Source organism: Protopterus annectens, chromosome 13.part0, assembly GCF_019279795.1.
Source record: "Protopterus annectens isolate FY-2018-M chromosome 13.part0, PAN1.0, whole genome shotgun sequence".
Taxonomy (NCBI): Eukaryota; Metazoa; Chordata; order Ceratodontiformes; family Protopteridae; genus Protopterus; species Protopterus annectens.
Window position 1 is genome coordinate 1,224,073,021 of NC_056747.1, and position 23,984 is coordinate 1,224,097,004.

Here is a 23,984-nt window from a genome sequence, read left to right on the forward strand (position 1 = left end):
TGTAAGGTCTACCCCATCCAGCTAATAGCAAGTGGATGGTAAAAATTTGTAAACTACTCAGGTTATTTGTTTGAAATAGGAAACATGAAAATCTCCTGAAAGTGTTAAGTACTCCAACAGCAAAAGGAGGTGCAGAGTTCCCTGACCTGTAATCATATACTCACTCTTTTAATTTGCAGACAATTCTCACAGTGGACAGCCATAGTCTTCCACTTTGGGCAGCCCTATAGGATTGCCTATTAAACACTTCCCCTCTGGATGATACAAATCATTGTGGCTTTCCCACCCCTTATTGCCTAGGAATCTCAATGAATGTAGCCAGTTAAGTACAATGACTCCTTGGCTGAATGCACTGGAACCCCCATTATGAGAACATACTGGATTAAAAGAAAGAGGGTACAGCTTACTGTGGAACAGGTGCCAGTAGAAGGGTATCCCTGCACTTTCACCAATAGTGCAATGCATGGGACAACACTGAAAGGTGGCTTCCTTTGAGTCTTTGCAAAAGTATTTTTGTCTGAACAAGAAAGATAAAAGGAAATGACTCTCAGTTAAGATGTGCTGCCTTCCTCTGCATCATTGTCTGAGGAGAAATCCACTATCAGTGCAGCAGAAGCCACTAAAACAATGACTTACAGCTAAGGGACATCCTCTAAAAGTCACACACATATTCATTTATTGCTTCCAAAACTGTCACTACGAATTCGCAAGAACCTTTGGAGGGCAGCATAAAGCAAATGTTACATTCTCCCAATTCTGAATCAGACCGATTATAGACAAAAGTTCTCCATCAGCAGCTGTATTTTATGCCTAGGCAATTAGAAGATCATTTGAAATTAGTGTATGTGAGTTACTGGTGGCTGGTCACATGCTACAGCTTTGGGGTTTGTTAAACTCAGCATGTGAGGAATGTAGATTAGTACGGGCAGGCTGTCAACACAAATTGTGCAGATACAAATTGCAGAATGGCAAAGTCACTTGGGGATTCGATGACTGCTTCTAGCTATCAGTCATCTGCAAATTTAGTCAGCCAGAGCCCTTTGGTTTTGGCTTTTACTTCAGAAAAGTAGATGCCAAACAAGAGGGGTCCCACCACAGAACCCAAGGAACTCCACTGGTGACTGGTCTCTTTGTGGAGGTAACTTCCCTGATTTTGGTTTACTGCATCCTATCTGTGAGATAGTTGGCAATCCATTGGGTGGCATAAGTGTTTTGCAGTTTATGTAGCTTTTCTACTATGCCTGAGTGGGGAATTGTGCCAAAAGTTTTGACTAGGTCAAGGCATGTAGTGTGTACCATTTTGCATTCATCCATTGCTTTGGTGACCTTTTCAAAAAAAAGAAACTCCATCAGGTTGAGTAAGCACAACCTGTCCTTGATGAATCCAAAGTGAGATGGGTTTATGTTTGAATGTAATTTTCCACAATTGCCTTTCTCTGAATACTTTCTAGGCATAGTGTTTTTAAAGATGAAAACTACTTATTTTCCAGCAATACTGTAAGGTTGAGATTCCCTTTCAGGAGACAATATGACACTGGGAGTAAGAACATAGGACAGCTCCTTAAACATTTATAAAGGTAACGCAGCCCTCTATTTCTTTTGGTCATGAACCTGTATAGCTTTTCAGATTGAATGGCTATTTTGTTCAGAAGATACAGATGGGACATTATATCCAAGGCTGTCTAAGCCAATGAGGAGTAAAGGGGGTTCATAACCCGTCTAGACCAACTGGATATCCCTAATAATAATATGTGCTACACTGAAGGCAAGGAAACATTGCTATCTATTAGTCTTTACTATGGTATCCATTTTGAGTTGTTCTTCTTCAGTATAATAGTCTGCAGGAATTATCTCTTTCCTAAATGTGATTGTGCAAGATTTGTCAGTATTAAGCGTTAGGGGACTGACTACTCAGATACAATGCATAACATTTGGGCTGTGCAGACTTACTTTGGCAACAGCACTGAATGGCGTATGATTAAGTAGCAGACAGCTCACGAGCAGAAACAATGTATATAAGCTAGCCAGAGGGCCAGTGTCAGCAAATTTCACAGATGGCAGAACAAGTTTGCTAAATTTAGAAAAAATTAACATTCATCAGACCTGTCATTGAGCACAGTGCCTGCCCCCTCTGTCACTGAGCACAGTGCCCCCTCTGTCATTGAGCACAGTGCCCCCTCTGTCATTGACCACAGAGCCCCCTTTTATATGTGCCTAACCAGGTATATCCAACAATTGGAATGTCCACAGAGGTTCTTCACTAAAAGAATGCAGGGCATAAGTAGCATGTTCTTTGCAAACTGGCTAAAAGCCCTATCCCTGTATTCTGCCTCTTACAGTCTGTTGAGGAGAGATCTATGCCTGGCACACAAGGCATAGTCAGACCCCACCCTGATGGACCTCCTCCGTATTCTCAAAAGAAAGAGTACCAGAATTACCCATTCTAAAGAGTTAAACCCTGCCTGTGATAAAAATAGGATCTGCTGGTGAGACAGTTATCTATCCCAGAGATTATCCCTTCTCTGGAACAGGCTCCCCATCCATGTGAAGCAGAGCTCCTCCCTAACTCAATTCAAGTATAACTTAGACAGTTGGCTAGGGAACAGGAAATACACCCCTGGTTTGACGCCTATGTCTCTAATGGACACAGGCAGCCTGTACTTGGCTCATCTCCCAGGCCCCTGCTTGTAAATATCTCATGTCCTAAGACCCTGCTTACACTTACCAAGGGTACCAGAACTTATCAGACATTTGGGATGCATGGCTAGGCTTAAAAAGGCCCTTGGGGTCATTATCCTAGTAAACACCTATGAACCTACAGACCATGCAGTCATCAGCTATCAAAGTTCAGTGATGGGTCATACCTATATATATTAAGGCATAAGAGTCAATGACATAAGTCATTGGACTCTGTCATAGTGAGTCTCCCTAAAACCACACAAGGGAAATGCACATATTAAAGTATCAAAACAAAACACAATACATATTCAGGTATGATAACCCTTCTGCATTACTCAGGTCCAACATAAAAATTATATCAAATGTCATTTTATAGAAATAGCTTTTTTGTCAGCCTTGTACAGACTCTCCTAAAACAGGTCTGGGCCTCCTCCAGGAAGACTGGTGTCATTATTTGCAAAATGTTACTTAAATCTAACTATTACCTTTGGTCTGGAAAAGAGAAGAAAAAACTAAGATGAGGACATCTCTAATGACCCATGGTTTAGATTAAGCAACAGTTGGCCTCAGAGAAGGATAGCCAAGGGCAGCTTCAGTGGCATTTCAATTAAAATAGTTTTTATATCAGAGTTTAGAGAAATGGAAGAGATGAAATATTCGAGTTTAGATTAAAGATCATATTCAAAGAAGATGCTTTGTTCTTGTTTTAACAAAAAGAGTATCTCTATGTGAACATAATTCATCTACTTTATTAACTCAAACACCAGTCACTGCCAATCACTTGAGATAACAACTGGCAGCCAGTTTAAAAAAGTGCTTTTTACAGGAGGGGCAAACCTCCTTTTACCCTGTAGCAGTGGTTGTGTCCTCATCTCCAAATTATAACTGACTGCTGGCACTGCCTGTTATATTCCAGTCCTACTCATGGTTAAATTTTCATGATATTTTCTTGTTTAATCCACCACATCCTTAATATTACAGTAATACAGTACCCTGGCTCTCAGTTATCAACTGCATCCCTCCTGTCGTATTGCACTGTTCATACTGACTTATTGTACTATATAGTATGTTATGTTAGGTATTGTGTATTGTGAACATTAAGTATTTACTGTGCTATGCCTTCATTTTGTTATTACTTTATTGTGGATCTTTTCATGCTGTGTTATTGTTCATTTTATTGTGGAACTTTTCTTCCCAGGCCTCCACTGAAAATGGGCATCTTTTTTGGCCCAGTGGACCTTCTCAGTAAACAAATGCAAATAACTAAATAATAAATAAATAAATACAAGTATACTGCATTCAATGTCTCATAAACCTAAAGAAAGTATATTTTCAGACACAGTCTATGTAGTCAAGCATCTTGCACTGACCGTACAGATGCGTGCTCAGCAGGAATCAAATGAGCAGTGAGCAGCTGAACAGCAAATAAGTAAAATGTAACTAAAAATAGTACTTTTTAAAACTCAGGACCATCAGATCTGCTGATCTCACCTTTCCTGCCTTACTGCTGTGAAGGTTGTGATGCTGAGCCAGATTCCAGAAGACTTGCTCTCAAGGTAAGTCTGTCCCAATTCTGAACGACTTGCTCTCAGTGTAAGTCACTTACTTTGTTGTATGGCCTCTCTATAAATAGGCTTATAACAGGGGCAATATTCCAAAAGACCTATTCTCATTGTAAGTGGTCACTGACAGCAAGTCTTTTGAATGGGCCCAATGTGTTTTCTGCAGCTGAAGCTTTGCTGAATCAGTTTCCCCTTATTGTAATTTAAGTTTTACTTGTTAATTTTTCATTTATGCCTGTGATTCACCAAAGACATACCTGTATCCCATTTAAAGAAGGCATGAACTGGCAGCTGGGTGTATCTTTGGGTGTTTTCTTTGTATAAATATATAAATATATATATATATATATATATATATATATATATATATATATATTTATATATATATATATATATATATATATATATATATATATATATACTAAACAGACACAGTAAATATATCAAAATAACAAAAGCAAAAAAGCAATGCAACAGAACTGGTACTCTAAAAATATATTATTTAATGATTAATCTTGAGCATCTTCAGCTCTTCATCAAATATCAGTTGTTTCCATGTCTAGTCTGTGACTTTTTTCCATTGTTTCTATTCCCTTCATGTTCAGCTTTTTTTTTTTTTGTCGTTTTTATGCTATGTACATCTGCCACCAAGATTACGTCATCAGGATGCTAGGAATGATGATGATGTATTCCAGAATGTGTGAGCTGTATCTACCATGCCTTTTTAACCTTAAATTTAAAATATGATAGAGCACATAGCTTTTATTTTTTCCAGTATTCAGTGAGAAAAAAATAAAGATTTTATATGGACAGTCAGTTTGCAAACATTTTCAGAAGGCAGAGTGAACCTTTGTACATAATATTTCAGGTCTTATTTATTTGTTTGACTGAGAATGCTTTAAAAAGTAGGAATTAAGTTAATGTAATGAGTTTAGTGATGGAAAAAGGAGAAAATGATTACAGATTTAATACCTGACCTACTGAACTTACTCAGGTATGTTGACTAAAAATAACCCTAGGTAGAATGTGCCAAACAGCGGATGGGACACAGTCGTAAAAGCACCAGGAGGTCTCTGTGGTCCACAATTTGGCTATGGGTGGGGCATATGTAGTCAAACGACTCAGAGGGACAGGCCTTTTTAGTCTGACACAGATAACATGATCTGCTGCCATTTTTTGTATCAAAGTATAGAGTTTGGTCTACAGATAAGCTAAACAGTAAGTTCTGAACCAGTAACTAAAATGGTATCATAGGATTTCAGAATATTTCACTCAATACAGACTGTAAAACTTATTTTATTTCTTTGGATTTACTGTTACTTCAAAAGGTATGACAAAAGGCCTGGGCCTATTCATAGACATGCAATGCCTTTGACATAGTCAGTTACAATGGTATCATTCATTGTTTACATAAAGTAGGACTTGGACATAATGAATTACAGTGGTTCTTACTTTCTCCATTTACAATTTTGCCTCTAGACTGCTTCTGTTATTTTATATTCCATCTCATCTCATTGGGAAGTTTCCCAATATCTGTTACTTGCTCCTCTATGTTATTATGAATACTCCTGGTTGATCATAATCTGAAATCAAGATTATAGGTTTACGCTAATGCCAATATACTTTTCCTGGCAAGACGGTCTAAAGCGTAGTCACTTCCAAGCCTTGTTTTTGCTGATTATATAGAGCACTTCCATTTTAACTGCAAAGTATATAGTCAGTGTTATCTCCATACTGACCATCTGGTGGCATCCATATGTAAAGCTGTCTCTTAAACTATTGAAAGAGAGCGTTTGTTATGATCAGTGATTTTTCTCGGCAGAACTGTATTCTTCTATGTAGCTCTTGATTTTGTACTACAAGGTCAAACTTGCTAATTATACCAGCTGTTCTTCGACTACTGAGGTTAACATTCTAATTACCTATGACAAACAATACCTTGTTTTGTTTTTTGGTATTATTATCAGAAGGTGCTGCATATCTTCATAAAACTAGTTGACTTCTTCTTCTTAGGCATTTGTTGATTGACTATAAACTTAAATTGCTGTAATGACGAGGGATTGGCTTTGCAGTCTGACTGAGGTCATGCTTTATTTTAAGTATGTAACTAAGCATTGTTTTGCAGCTATTTTATTAAATATGGTACTCCATTTCTTTTGCAACTTTCTTGTTTACAGAAGAAGATCTAATCATTATCTAATGTGAAATAACCCATTCCAGCCCATTTCATTTCACTAATTCCCAAGATGTAAAAGTTCTTATCACCTTATCTCTAACCACAACAGGTTTGCCTTGTTTCGTAGGTCTTATGTTCTTGGTTCCATTGATGGATGTTTTTTTTTTAATCCATCTTTGCCATAACCTCTAACATTACTCACACTTGTCCTCAACTGTTCCCCAGTAATATGACGGACATCTTCACATGTGAGAGACTCATATTCTGGTGTCATTTCAACCTACCTCAGGTTGCTTTTGTCCACATGATTTTCTTGACAATGAACCTGGAGTGGCTTGACATTCCTTTCTGCAGCAGATCGTGTTTAGTCAGGTCTCTCTGCCATAGCCTGCCTGTCTTGCGTGGCTCCATATAGTATAGCTCATACATTCACTGAGACATACAATCACCTTCACTACAACAAGGCAGTCCAGAAGGTCACATCAACTATCTTTAGAGGAGAAACAAAAGTGGTTCCACATGGCAGAAAGTCAATATAAAAAAGTTTTAATCCAAACAGTAAGCGCTTTCACCAATCACATTCGCTTCTTCAGACTGTTAAAACCACAATACTACAGACTCACTTAAAACTACTCATCTGACCAATCATAGTACAGATAAACTTAATTGATAATATTAACTTCTAAAATACTGAATATAATTATATAGTAAACTACAGATATACAAAAATCAGTCATACACTCAATAGCTCACCTACTAGTGCATAACATAATAAACCACATAATAAAAATCACTAACATTATTTAAGGTATAGAAATGAGCTGCACACAGTGAAATGTCAGTACACTAAATGTACAGTGGTGCTAACACACAAGCGCTCAAAAACTCACAAAGAAAATACAATAACGATGCCCCATATAGGCTTACTAAATAAAAATAAATATAGATGTTACGAATAAAATTGGTGAAAAAGAGATAGAAATAAAAATGATAGACAGGCAGTGTCAATGTTTTAGGGCTCTCACCTTCAAAAATGGTTTGAGAGAAACCTTATTATTGAGGCCTGGAGGTTTATCAGCATGAAAGCATATAATCCACTTCTGCTCATTAGATTTAATTCTGTTATTCAAATCACCCCCTCTTATGGTTTCATGCATAGTCTCAAGAACAAGGAACTTAAATTTATGATCTGTACCTGTGTTAGCTACATGAAGGGCTAGAGCATTGGTTTCTTTGGCATTCCTAATGTCTCTTATGTGTTCTAAAATTCTATCTTTCAATGCCCTATTTGTTTGGCTAGCGATAGTGCTGTTAGTAGCAAGGAGTTAAATGAATATCCTTCCTTGAATCAACACAATGTGAAATTGGTTACGACAACTGCCTCTGGATGTAACTCTGAAATGGCGAGTTGTAGCTCTGCCACTGATGGGGATAGCATTAAACCAAAGTCAAAAGTTACTTTACATAAAGACTATAACGTCAAAAATGGGGCCTTGATACATCGGTGCCTATACAAGGTCCTTTTTTACTGAAAGACCCCCCTTCCCATACAAGGCAGATCCAGGACTCGACAACAGAATACGAGGATACGACATCTGCATAGTCACGAAGAAGTACAGAGGGCCGAGAAAAGGTACAAACTTGCTTAGTGTTTAACATTTCCTCCATAGTATTGACTCATACACAATTATGTGTTTTGAATAAAGGCTTGTCCTTTACTCCAGCTCAATGGGCTGACTTAACTGAAGTGCTTAAAGACCTATGATTATTTGGTAGATCTCTTACTTTAAAAACAATGTTCCCTGATTCTAATGCTATTGAATGTACCCTCAGGAAACCAAGTACGTATATACCACCTAGTAATCCCACCATTGATTTGTTTGTTGACATTTGTGATAAACAATTGAGAGAGAAATTCTCCGAAACACCTACTTGTGACTATGTTAATATGTCCTCTACAGAAACTCAAGCTTTATTAGAACTTAAACATATTAACAGTATAGAAATCTGCCCTGTAGATAACAGGGGTGATATTGTTGTGATGGACAAGGATGATTACTTAGAATCTATGTTGAAACATTTAAGTGATTCGTCTACATATAGTAATGTCTCTAGACAGGCTTTGAATGGATGTATTGAGAGCGTCCGATTTTTAGTATTTGATTTGTTGATCACTGGAATGATTTCTGAACAACTCTTTGAATATTTCAAGGTTGATTTTCCTGTGGTCCCTATGTTGTATGGGCTTCCAAGATCCACCTATGTACCCCATTGTTTCAAGTAAAGGTTGGGTTACTGAACCCCTCTCCATTTTTGTAGAGAAGGTTTTACATGACAAATTGGATAAATGTGGCACTATTTTAAAAGATACTAAGTGTTTTCTTAGTGAGCTGAATAATTAAGTTGAGATTATTCAGGGTCCATGCCTTTTGGTGACCCTAGATGTAGAGTCACTGTTTACGGTCATCCCTAATGACTGGGGCATAGAGAACATTAGGGAGATACTTTTCAGTAATAATGTTTCTAATAGTAAAGTGATTCTTACTTGTTCATTACTTAAGATTATACTCGAAAATAATTTATTTTTGGTGATGATTATTACGTCCAAAAGGTTGGCGTGGCTATGGGGACAGCTTGTGCCAATAGCTACGCCAACCTTTCACTGGCTAAATGGGAAGTTAAATATGTCTTATCCAACAATGTTCATTGTACATTTATCAAATGGTACAAAAGGTTTGTGGATGACATTTTTCTGCTATGGCAGGGTACAGAACAACAATTGCTTGATTTTATCTGTTTTTGAATGGGTTGAGTGGATTTCTTAAATTCACCTTTAAATATTCTGTGGTTGAGCTCAAATTGTTGGATGTTAACGTAACAAAGGACATAACCCATCAAGTTTCAACTACTATGTTTAGGAAGAAGGTAAGGAAGAACAACATATTACATAATACTAGCATGCATCCGAAGCATACTAAGTTAAATGTACTTAGAGGTCAAATTTTTTGTTTGATGAGACTATACAATGATGATGCTCAATTAACGATGGTTTTGCAGACTCTTAAACAAGAGTTTATTAAGAGAGGTTATAATGTTAAAATTATAGACACACAAATAGCCCAAGCATGGAGTGAGAGGGCAGGGAGGTGCAGACCCTACATGCCCAACAGTTTAATAATAATGGCACCACTGATATGAATGTCATTACTGATTCTATAGAGACCCTATGTTGTACCCATGATAACAAGATTCGGATGCCCTTAACATACGCTAGTGATATACATATGGTTTGTGAGGTTATTAAGAATAATTGGGACATTCTTCCTACTATTAAAGAGCTTGAAGGTGTCATAACTCCACAGCCTCATTTTGCATTCAGGAATAACAAGTCCCTTAAGAGGCAATTATGTTACAAATCGCAACATACATCATGTGTATTGTCTGATAGAATGGGGACATATATGTGTAGAAGATGTGCAGCCTGTACATATATACATAATGGTGGGCAGTTTAGACACCCTCAACTTGGCTTTATAATAGACAGTGCATTCTATGCTGACTGCCAAACCAGAAATGTATATTTTTGCTATTGTAATACATGTTTTGCATTCTACATAGTCAAAACAAATAGGGCATTGAAAGATAGAATTTTAGAACACGAGAGACATTAGGAATGCCAAAGAAACCAATGCTCTAGCCCTTCATGTAGCTAACACAGGTATGGATCATAAATTTAAGTTCCTTGTTCTTGAGACTATGCATGAAACCATAAGAGGGGGTGATTTGAATAATAGAATTGAATCTAATGAGCAGAAGTGGATTATACACTTTCATGCTGATAAACCTCCAGGCCTCAATAATAGGGTCTCTCTCAAACCATTTTTGAAGGCGAGAGCCCTTAAACATTGACACTGCCTATCATTTTTATTTCTATCTGTTTTTCACCAATTTTATTCATAACATCTAAATTTATTTTTATTTAGTAAGCCTATATGGGGCATCATTATTGTATTCTCTTAGTGAGTTTTTGAGCGCTTGTGTGTCAGCACCACTGTACATTTAGTGTACTGACAGCTCATTTCTATACCTTAAATAATGTTAGTGATTTTTATTATGTGGTTTATTATGTTATGTACTAGTAGGTGAGCTATTGAGTGTATGACTGATTTTTGTATATCTGTAGTTTACTATATAATTATATTCAGTATTTTAGAAGTTAATATTATCACTTAAGTTTATCTGTACTATGACTGGTCAGATGAGTAGTTTTAAGTGATTTTAACAGTCTGAAGAAGCAAATGTGATTGGCGAAAGCGCTTACTGTTTCGATTAAAACTTTTTTATATTGACTTTCTGCCGTGTGGAACCACTTTTGTTTTCTTCAGTTGGTTCCACAATCTACTTAGAGGTCGTTTGTATTCTTGTATCTTCAGAGACGAATGGCCAAATATTTATGTATGATGTTACTTTATAATGTATAACATATGCACACCACTGTTCTAAAGTTTTTCAAAGTTTCTGCATTGGTTGACCAAAACAGAAATGAGACTTATATTTGCAATGTTCCTTATTACTTAAGAGCAGAGACTCAACAGTCAGCTATTTATTAAGCCGTCTTATTGCAGGGACAGTTTTTAAAAGTATATTTTTAAAATGTTGATTTTGTATGTCAACATATTAATATTGTCACATTCCGATCACTGAAAAAAGGCTTATTGTTGTGACTTTTAAAATAAAATAAATAAATGAAACACAAAACGCACACACACACACACACACACACACACACACACACACACATATATATATATATATATATATATATATGTATATACGGTAACCACTTGAAATACAGAGACTGAATAGCTAAAAGAACAGACTTGCATATATTAAGTCCAAGATGACATTTCTCTGAATATTCCCTTCTCTTCAAGGTATGGCAATCTTGGAGTTAGTATACATAAGTTCAGAAGGTGTGGGATGCTTGCCACCAACCCCCACCCCCGCAAAAAGAAATTTTAAGGAGAACAGGCTTTCGAGATTCGCTGTTCTTCTGTATTTTCAGTCTTTTTTTTTTTTTGGCTTGTCAACACTTGGCATTTTGAGTGCCAACATTTCAAAAGGGAGTGTATGTATATATATATATATATATATATATATATATATATATATATATATATATATATATATATGGGTCTACTTTAAATAACCGAACCGACACTTCACCGACACACAAAACACCGACCCCAAATAACCGAAAACACACAACACTGACAACTCACAAAACCGAACACCATTACACCGACACAAAAAACGTAAACTACACATTACACACAATGACATATCCACTAACCTTAACCCAAACCCTAACCCTAAGGTCCGACACTACTGCACACTTACCCTACCTGCACCCTAACCCTAACTCACTTAACCCACCCCTAAACCTAAAGACTGTCACTATCGCACACTTAACCTACCTGCACCCTAACCCTAACTCACTTAACCCACCCTAAAACATAAAGCCCATCACTATCGCACACTCACCCTACCCGCACTCTAAACCTAACTCACTTAACCCGTCCCTAAACTACAGTCCGTCACTATCACACACTTACCTTACCCGATCCCTAACTCCGACACTACCGCACACTCACCTTTCCCACACCCTAACCCAAAATCCCTCAATATCGCACACTTACCTGACCGCTCCTAAATCCATCACTATCGTACACTTACCGAGTCGCGCTCACACGTTGCCCTTGTTGGTCTTTCGGCTGTCGGCAAATCAGCTTTTTGATCAACTTGCTTGTCGGTCCTTTCGTCTCGGTCTTCTGCGTGTCGGTGAAGTGTCGGTTCGGTTATTTCAAGTAGACCCATATATATATATATATATATATATATATATATATATATATATATATATATATAGTGGATATAAAAAGTGTACCCACCCCTGTTAAAATGCCAGGTTTTTATGATATAAAAAAAAAATGAGACCACAATAAATCATTTCAAAACTTTTCCCACCTTTAATGTGACCTATAACCTGCACAATTCAATTGAAAAACAAACAAATCTGTTAGAGGAAAAAATATAAAAAATAAAAAAAAGTGCAATAAGCTAGTTGCATAAGAGTGCACACCCTTAAACTAATGCTTTGCTGAAGTACCTTTTGATTTAACTACAGCATTCACTCTTCTTGGATACACACCTGCCATCAATTAAAGAGAATCTGATTAACCCCAAATAAAGCTCAGCTGTCCTAGTAGGATTTTCCTGACATTTACTAAGTTGCCTGCTACAGCAAAAGCCATGGTTCACCAAGAGCTTACAAATCATCAAAGGGATCTCATTGTTGAAAGTTATCAGTCAGGAGAAGGGTACAACAGTGGCGTTGCAAAGAACTGGACTTCCCTCCAAAATTGATGAAAAGACAAGATGAAAACTGGTCAGGGAGGCTTCCAGGAGACCTACAGTAACACTGAAGGAGCTGCGGGAATTTCTGGCAAGTACTGCTTGTGTACTACATGTGACAACAATTTCCCGTATTCTCCATATGTCTGGACTATGGGGTAGGGTTGCAAGATGGAAGCCATTTCTTGCACAGAAAAACATCCAGGCCCAGCTAAAATTTGCAAAACAATACATCAAGTCTCCCAAAAGCATGTGGAAAAATGTGTTATGGTGTGAGGAGACCAAGGCTGAACTTTTTGGCCACAAAACCGAAAGGTACGTTTGGTGCGAAAACAACACTTCCCATCACCAAAAGAACACCATCTCCACAGTGAAGCATGGTGGTGGCAGTATCATGCTTTGCAGTTGCTTTTCTTCAGCTGGAACTGGGGCTTTAGTCATGTTGAAGGGAATTATGAACAGTTTGAAATACCAGTCACTTTTGGCCCAAAACCTTCAGGCATCTGCTAGAGAGCTGAAGATAAAGAGGAATTGCACCTTTCAGCATGACAATGACCCCAAGCATACACCCAAATCAACAAAAGAATGGCTTCACCAGAAGAAAATTAAAGTTTTGGAATGGCCCAGCCAAAGCCAGGACCTAAATCCAGTAGAAAATCTGTGGGGTGACCTGAAGAGGGCTGTGCACAAGAGATGCCCTCGCAATCTGACAGATTTGGAGGGCTTTTGCAAGGAAGAGTGGGCAAATATTGCCAAGTCAAGATGTGCCATGCTAAGACTCCTACCCAAGGAAGGCTGAATGCTATAATTAAATCAAAAGGTGCTTCAACAAAGTACTAGTTTAAGGGTGTGCACACTTATGCAACCAGCTTATTGTATATTTTTTCTTTTTTTTTATCTTTTTTCCCCTAACAGATTTGTTTGTTTTTCAATTGAATTATACAGGTTATAGGTCACGTTAAAGGTGGGAAAAGTTTTCAAATGATTTATTGTGGTCTCATCTTTTTATATCACAAAAACCTGGCATTTTAACAAGGGTGTGTACACTTTTTATATCCACTGTAGATATATATATATATATATATATATATATATATATATATATATATATATATATAGATATATAGATAGATATATAGATAGATATATATATATATAGTGAGAGAGAGAGAGAGAGAGAGATACTCACACATATACATGAAAAGAAATGATTGACAACATCTCTGTCTGATTATTGCATCTCTGTGTTTATGTCATAGTCTATATGAGGCAACATTATTTACCTACCATAGTGTATTCTGCGAAACACCTGAATTTTGCTTAACAAAGAGGCAACTTTTTTAGCAGATGACTAAATGCTCTTTTTTATTGAATTTCATCAATTAAAACATCTGACATTATAAACAATTATAATATACAATACAGAAAGAAAGACACTAAACTCCTTGACCTTACTCTTCCAGGTGGCAAAAAAAGCATCCTTCATTGGATGTTTTTACATTAAACAGAATTGGTAAAAAGTTTTAATCAATCTGGTATGCCAAAATCTGTATTCATATTTACTTCTTTATTTTGGAATTGCAGAAGAATTTTCTTCATAGCCAAATTAGCAGTCATAATCAGTCTTTTCTTTGTAGTTGAGAAATTGAAAGATTTACCAAGAACCTATAAATTGTAAGAACAGTCAGTTTAAGGTTCCAAAATAGGGGAGGTGAAAGAGAATTTTTTTCCACCAAGGCGATATGCGAGAGCAGTCCCTCCATACATCTTTCCATGAACCCTCCTTACCATAATCATGCCAGCACTCCTTATTTTAGTATAAACAAGCTGTCCATTTTGGAGTTAAATAACTCCTTAAAATATATATATATTTTTGTTAAATAACTTTGTTTCTACATGACTTAATTAAGTAATAATATTGGACCCATAGATTTAAAACCCTTAAGAATTGTATGGTTTCTTGTAACTGCATTCTATTTTATTGGTATCCCCTGCAAATTCTGTGGCTCTGAATGTTAAATGACTTTATGTAATAAGCCTAAAGTATTTTTCTTTTTATAGAAATGCCATTAACCGTTGAGGAGTTAAAGAAAACCACAAATTTCCTAATTTTTCTCTTGACTATTAATCCACAAAATAGAGAATAGTTTATAATGTAATTCCTTAATTTAATAGTGTTTATAAAAAATTGAAAATCTGCTGAAAAATAAGCATTGATCTTGTTACTTATATCTGAGCTACATTTAAAAGCAGATGGCTGGTTGTTCTGTGCTAACATGTACACGTACATGCACATGCACAAACACACACACACACGCACACACACACACACACACACACACACACACACACACACACACACACACACACACACACACACATATATACAAACACCAACTTACAAATGTAGTGCATAAATAGATGAGCATGTGGGCTTTTGCTTCTAACACCCCATGGAAGATGGGTGTGGGGGGTTCTTCCCTATATTCTTTAAGTATACTAGCTTTGAGTTTCTAATACCAAAGGGTATGCTGCATCACATTAATGCATAAGGAACAGTAACATACAGAAAATTCCTTCCATTGCCTACGTCAGATTGCCAGACATTACTGACATTTGGCAGACTGCAGTTTCCATCCTTTGAGTTTAGAATAACAATGATTGAGCAAATGACCTTTGACAAACTAAGCAGATCCTATAAGCAGCATAGTCTGATGTCTTTCAGTAGAGAACAAGCAATGCTCTGCACAGGTACATGCTCTTAGAGAAGATTAACCCTCGTTCAAGGCCTGATGACCTTTGAGGAACAAGCTTTTCCAAATTTCTTAGCAATCATCCACTTATCCAGTCTTTCTTTAAATATAATTAGAGATTCAGATTGCACTGTAGACCTGATATCTTATTCCACAAATAGGGAATGGAATAAGAAGTACAACTATTCATCTTCTTAAACCATTTCTTTGTGCCTGTCATAACATGAAATTTGTAAATAAAGAAGTACATGCAAAGCCATATCACAGAAGGCCTTGAATGCCAGGCAAAGTTTATATATCTCACTATGTTGTACCACATATTGCACACATTAGCTTTAATTAATCATATCATGTAGACCAAGTGCTTTAAAATGCAAATGAACTCAGTGTAGGACCTTCAAACGGATTCCATTTGGTTACTATTGGTTTTATTATAGCATATAGGGAATTAATTATTATTGTTCCAGTTTGCTTTGCAAGCCAAATGCTTCTACATAAAAAAGATAACATCATACAATTCTTTTTAAAGGAAAGATGCTGTTGTATCTACTGTAGGCAACTGTGTGCATTTTTCAGTAATAAATCTGTTCCTTGAAACATGACCAAGAAACTCCCTAAACTTATTTGAAAGAAGGAGCTCTGAACACTGAATTTATACCAAGTCTCGTACAAACTTCTGAGCTATAAAGATCTTGGGCTTAGACTGTATCATTGTATCAGGGATTCCTTATCTGATCATGAAATCAAACAGTGCCATTGATATTCATACAGCGCTACTTTGTGTTGTGTCCTAACTTCCTACACACCCTGTGCAATAATTGTCTTTGAAACCTCAGTGTTACACACAGCCAGACAAGACTGTTAATATACAAGTATTTATATTCACCAGCAAAACACTTTCCAGATTAATTAATAGCTTAAGTAAGCATATCTTAGATTTTTTTCTGATAGCCTTCACTGTGGAATTTGTAATTTTTGGACATTTGGACTTTGAAACTTGAGAAAAAAATATCTTTTAAATGTAGTCTCCACTTCACTCTTTTTCACACTTGACCTAGGAATATAATGCTTAAAGCAAAACAGGAATTGCAGGGGATGCACATACTATTTAGTTTTTTTCTTTTTTTTAATCTTCAGCTACTTAAAAAGAAAAAGTGAGAGAGAGAGAGAGAGAGAGAGAGAGAGAGAGAGAGAAACATTGTCCTCAAGAGAGCTCAATTTGTGTGGTAAGGAAAAACTGCAGCTATGCTTCCCTTGGGCCAGGTGGATATTCACAAAAATACACCAGGACATGCTGTGTCCCCCAGGGACAAACACCTGTAATTGTTGAGCAGAATGTTTTGCAGATTGTTCATCAGTGAAGTATTAGAGTGATTGGTTAAGACAGAGTAATGCTAGTGTACACAAATTATTAGTCGGTGTTCTACAACATGGTAAAAGTGAGTGGCATCAGATTTTGGGAATCACTCAGGGCAGAAATGATGAAAAGAAACCTTGTCTTATTATGTACAAGTTCAACATAAAGTCACAACAAAATAAATAGCGTAACTTGAAAACACAGCACTGACACATCTCCAGCTACCTTTTTTTCCAGATCAGCACTGCATAGATTGTACTCTCATGTTTTATGAACTGCTGTGTCTCTTCTTTTTGTATTCTATGCCCAAAAAGGTGTGAAGGGCTATACAATGATTAAGCAAAAGGCTGTTTCATGCAGTCAAGTGCATGCACACACATTGACCCAACAAAGCACCAATGGAATATTGTCCTGAATGTATACCTGTTATTACTTCTACGCTGGAGCTTAGGGCTTGACATGGCTAAGACATACCTCTCAGCTGTCAAGATTTTCACAGAATGTCCAGATTTTTGCCTCAAATTTTTGGTCTGTTCCTTGTACAATATGTTGTTTTCTGGCAAATCACAGAAGATTAAACTCATTAAATAATGACATGCACGAGTTTCAGACTTCATGTCCTTCATAAAAGGCATGCTAAGACAAATCCTGTTATTCTAGAAACTTTATAAGTTTATAAGAGCATTATTTTAAAAATCTATCCCTATATCTGGGCCTTCATCCTCCCATTATTTTAGGCACTGTCTAGATTGTTTGTGCTAAGATGTTGAGAGGTATGGGCTGAGACCCTCAAAGCAATAAAGGTGTGAGTTTATAAAGATGAGAGAATAATACTAAATGCCTCTCACCTGCAGTGGGGTTCCTTCTACCTTTTATTTTTTGTGGTGAGAGGTATAGTGCCAAGCAGGCAGTAAGCAGCTCAAGTAGCTGTGGCAGGCTTTGGTGCAGAAAGCGTGGGATCGATTCCCACACTATGTTGATTGATTTCTGATACTCCAGTGCAGCATAAGGAGGATGAATGTTCCTTCCTAGGGAGGAGATGTTAAACTGTGATGCAATTGTCTCAGTTGATGGATATGAGGCCTAGCCTGAAAAGAGGGCACTAGCCCAGTCAACAAAAGCTAAATAAAAGTGTAGCAGTTGTCTAATTTAGCAACACAAATAAAGCAGGTGCATTCTTATATGGACTTGTGAGGTAATAAAAGGGAATCATCTCTAGATAAAGCAGCCCCTGCAAGTACGGCAACTGCACGGCTCAAAAAACCTTATAGCAGTAAAAAATGTGAGCCAGCAGACTGTAGCATAAATTGTTGTATTTATTAGCTAAAAAGGCGATAAAGAGTGCAGTGACTCTCCAATGTAGAAATGACAGCAATTTGGCACAGGATGTCAACAGGATTAACCACGAGTGCACTGAAACTTGACAGATGCACTAGGTATTTCACTGGTAAATACTAGCAAGTCTGCTCTGCATTTTGGGGGGAAATGGAATCCTATCAGAGGGCTTGTGGTTAGTAACAGCTGGTTCTTCCTTTGGCAAGCAGGGTCCAAAAAAGTGTCAGGTACTCATTAACTACCCAGGTACGACAACATAAGAAAGGTTTATAAGTAGTCCTTTATGTGATAAAATGATTGAGGTTCTGAATAAAAGCAAAGGCCTAACTCAAATGAAGACCTACTGTATTAATTAGAGTCTCACTGCCAGTGTTGCCATTGAGAATCTAATAAACATACTGTGCTTTCCCTTCAGTTAGGCCTTTGTTTATGCATTTTACAACATGCTCAACAGATAAGGTATATGGCATGAATGAAACTGCTTAATTGCAGAAGGAATGAGCTAGTAAAAGACAGACCCCATCATTTAAATGGAAGCAGTTAATAAGAAGCCAGTGACTAACACAGTATCACAGAGCTTCAGTATCTTGTGAGTCATTGCAGTGTGGCCAAAGGATAAGTTTCAGATGTTCCTCTCAGGATTATGGCTGTGGTTACAGTAGAGCCAACCTTTAGGCATGGGTTATTGAAGTATGCAAAGTAAGCAAAAAAGTACCTGCCACCTAGGAGTTGGTACAAAACACTGAAAGTTGTACATCTTTCTGGGGAAAACAAATGGATGACATATGTGTGAGGAAGAGTACTTGCAGAACAGACAGAAGGAGAACGTCTGTAATATTCATTCTAAGGCTAATATGTTTTGTTTAGTATGAGGAGGTAATGACAAAGGCTTATAAAAATAGTGGAGTACATCATTGTTAATGTGGGATCTGCAGATGCACTGCCATTCTCCCACTGTAAAGTGAGCCTTGAAGACTTGCCTGGAATAGTATGCTCAGATCTGGAGGCCATATCAAAAGATGACATAACTGCATCTCCTGATTCTATCTGACATTAGCACCCAATGTTACCTCGGGGAGGGGGTATCATCTTTCCAGAGTAAAATGCCATGTCGGTATCCTCAACTTATTTCTGGCTGCTGGGGTTAAGCTATCACACACGACTGGCTTATTATTTGTTTATATGCTAATTCTGTCTCCCTCTGGTGGCTGGGAATCATAGTGCAATCAAGGATCAAAATAATTTTTGTACTTGCATACATTACTAATAATTTTTGTAATTGCATACATTACTATTAATCACAAATGACCAACTGATGACAATGTTGCCAATAAAAATTCTTTATTACACAAAAGAGTTTAATGCTTTCATCCTAACAGGGGCTTCATCGGTACTTAATGTTTCAGTTAAAGAATTTATAATCTTTTAAAAACAGTCAAGTGATGTTTAACAACCAACCGTGTTTGCATCCAAGCACTTATAGAAATAGCCCTTGGTAACCACAAATAATTAAACCAACATATTTCTTAAAACAATTCTTAGGGTGCGGAATACATGCATACACCAAGCTACAGTTCTGAAGAGATCTTGAGGGACCAAAGTATTTTCCCTTTGACATCTAGTGTATTTATATATGGAGGTGAGACAATGGATACTAGCAGACAGGTGTAGGCTCCTAGCTACAGCAATGTTTAGCATTAAGCTCTCTCATGCCAGATCACAGGCCTTTATCAAATCTAATATCCAAGTAAAGCTATTCTTAGCTTTCCTGGAATCCTACCTATACTATTAGTAAAACTGCTTCAACATTTGTAAGCTGAACTTTTCTGCCATTAATGAAGCCATGTTACTGTTATTTCTAGAATTATGAGGAAAGGATACTGAGACACAAATAAGTCTCTGTTATTCCTCTGACACTTGTTCCCTAACAGGCGATACTTTACTTGCTATGCTTAGTGTAGCAAAAAAAAAAAACTGTCTTAGAAATAGAATGACGTCTTGTTTCTGTGAAGACAATTTTGAGTCAAAGAGGTGTTTAACTGAAAGCATGATTATTCAAATATAATAACATGATCCAACTGGAGTAAGTCTGCCCCCGTCTTCCTGTTCTGAATCATTAGTGTTAATTTCTGTTTGCCTGCTTTAAGAAGATGAACACAAATGAATGATATAAGGAAACAAGAATCCTAGTACACTTTTAAGGTGCTGAAGTTTGCAAAATAAATGCGTGATGTAAGCTGTGGCATGTATAAGACCTCTTGGAGGAGTCAGCCAGAATTCCCTCTGGGCAACTTTTTACTCCCATTGTGGGACTTTAATTCTTTTTAGACAACAGCTCTTCATCAAGATTAAATATATTGCTCACTAGCTGTAAGTGGAAATTGAGGAAGGAAGATGAGGTCTTTATGATGTTACAATGCCTTCGAGAAAGCAATATCTGACAAGACTGAAGATCTAAGTGTCTGAACATGACTCAGTGCTGTCTTTTCATTGCCATGAAATGTGAGGCCATGTAAAAACTTCCTAGGAGTGCCATACCAAAATCTAAAGGACCACACTCATAGAAGGGGGGATTTCCCATTGTTGGAGGGGCAGTCTGGGCAATTGGGAAATATACTCATAGAGCGGTTTAGTAATTATTGAAATTTGTATCAGGTTGGGATGTATGGTACATAGTTTGGAATGGGGGATGGCACATATGCTTAATATGAGCAACTGCAGGCCAGAGGAAATGCATAATAATAAAATAATTTTAAGGGACATGACAGTCACTCAGACATGAATAGAGTGAGACCAGCTGAGAGCTGCAATGGGGGATATACTGGAGGTTCTAAATCACTGTGCAACAAATGGGTAATTAAGGGGTCTATATTAGATGAACGAAAGTTCATCTTAGTGAACGCTCACATGAGCGAATATCCAGGTACTCGAAACTGCAATTGTGGGGGGCTGCACAACCCACAACCCCCCCAAATATATATTCCAACTCTGAGATTGCACTACAGTGAGGAAAGGGCAAATATTCCCATCTTCACTGTACCACGATCTCGCAATTGCAGTTTCGAGTTCCGCAATATTCGCTCATGTGAGCGTTCGCTAAGATGAACTTTCGTTCATCTAATATAGACCCTAATTAAGGAAGAAAAGATACTAAGACATCAAACACCTGGTCTTGCATTGCCAGCCATATATTGATGATCACCCTGAGATTACTCTCCTTGGAAATATACTCCCGATTATTCCCAATGTAAACCATGAAAGGCCATGACAAACATCTTGGATGAGTTGCTTTTGACATATTCAGCACTCATCCTTGATAAAATATTGCTCATATGGTCTTCAGAATGATTTGAGTGTGTTTCTCCTACTCCTGAGGGGAGGAAATGTAGATATGGCTGTCAGGCACAGTGCAGTGATACTGTAAAAAACTTCTTCCAATTACATCACCAGGTAGGAACATATATGGGGTGAATAAAAAAGAAAGCAGTACGGAACCGTGTGAAACTTCACAAGAAAGAGAATGACAAAGGTGCCCCAAGCATTTCCATGATGACAATGGGCCATGCAACGCTACTCATCAAATACTGATTTACCTTATCAGACACTGTAGTCTCGGGAACATAAGTCCTGGCAAACTTCTAGCTTTCCAGCAAGACTTCCTGTTTCAGATCAATGCAATGACATAAGACAATATGTTAAAATCTTCCAAATGTCTGTATATAGAAAGACAATCTCTTGAACACGTAATCTGCTTTTTTTCCCTTTACTAACTAGGCAGAAATCGAAAGACATAAGAGCACATTTTTATGGGTGACCTGTAGTTGTTGATTAGTTAATTGATCTTGCTTGTCGTGACATAGTATTCAAATAGAGGACACAGGCATCAAACCTAGAACTGTGAACATTAGATGCTTTGATAATTATTTCCCAGTTGTACAGACTTTAATGCCAGCTTTCACTATTGTAACTGTAACAAAAGTCAGTGCAGACTTATTCATTAGATAGTCAAAGTTCTGGAAATGAGACACTGGAGCCCTGAACTGCAAAAATGGATTTAGACCACTGTTGCTAATTTTTGGGGAACAAGTCACAAGGACAATGACTGTTAGGATCAGAACTTGTAAAGCTCTCAGCTAACTACTTTTGTAAATATCAACAATGTAGTAATGCTGCAAATAAAACCTGACACATGATGATGGGACTTCTCAAGTGACCCTGATTTTGCATCATATGGTTACCATGTTCCTCATAAAATGTTAGGTTTTCTGGTAAATCATCAGTGATTTCAACCAGACAGTAATACCAGATATTAGAGTTCCATATTTAGTTTTGTACAGAAAATGCACTTTGATGCAAAATCTATTATTCTGTTATTATTTTTTAAATAAATTAGAGTAATATTTAAAAATCTCCCTGATTTTGGGCCTCTGTCTCCCACATTATTTTTGGTTTGTTCCTGATTCATGAGCATAGAAGTTGAGAGATATGCGATGGTTATCTGATGAAACAATGGCCAGTTTTGTTAAGTGGCAGGGCAATGATCTGTGTTCCAGCAAGCTGTCCGTGTGATTTTAAACACGTCAGAGACTTGCTAAGTAGTGGTCTTTACATCTGTAGAGTGAAGATATTTGACTGCATCTCTATTGTAATCCCTGTACTGAATGTCATGGAGCTTAATTTCGATGGGGAATGCCTGGGAAATGCTAGATATCATAGAAGTAAGACTGGAGACTGCACTTGCAAATGACAAGACAAGAACAGCAACATAGCTTAAGAGGCGAAATGTCTAAAAGTATGAATAAAGTTTTAATGGAGACCTGAGCAAAAGCCCACCCATATATTTAAAAATAGATAATGTTCATAACTTTTGAAGAAGCAGATGGGTTTTATTTATTTATTTAAAAAATTGTTAGGTAAGTGTGTGTGGGGGGAGGGATTCAAGGACACTTTTCAGCCATGATCTGAGACTCCTATAAAGACATATGCATTATGTATTTATTCATTCTAAATGGATATTACAGGATTATTCACAAACATGCCTAAGCTTCACTACAAGCCCATTCAATACCTTATAAATACTGGGAAAAGTAAAACAAAATAAGGGAAGGTAAAGGGCTAGATAAATTAATCGACTGCACTGGCAAGGCGCTGTCCTTATAAGGCTGACCTGGTCATAGTAAGGATTAAGCTGTCATGGGAAACAGCTTTTCATAATTAGCTAAAACTTGTGGCCACCACTGCTGATGTGGGTAGTCATGCTGAAAGAAACAGCTATGCAGTTGGACTTGGACAGGGCAAGGTGGGGGAGGGGGGTATTCACTACACAAGAGATTCACCACTCACTGGATGCAAGTTCAGGTTGAAAGTGTCCTGGGAATAAGGCTAACTTGCCACAGTAAGGTTACTGTCAGGATGGGCCTCTACAAGCTGATCCAATTTATTTTAATGAGATTAGATATAACCTTGGATTGAGATTCTTCTGTGGATTACAAACATTTTTTAGTTAAATTTTATTGAAATTTACAATTAATGATATATGAATGATATGAAATGTGAAAGTATGAGAGACAATCATGACTGATTTACATTAGACAATTGCACCTCTGCCTCTTTCTAAAGTTACACAAGTATCAGAGCACTATGCACTTGTATAACATAGATGAACTCACAAACACACACACACACACACACACACACACACACACACA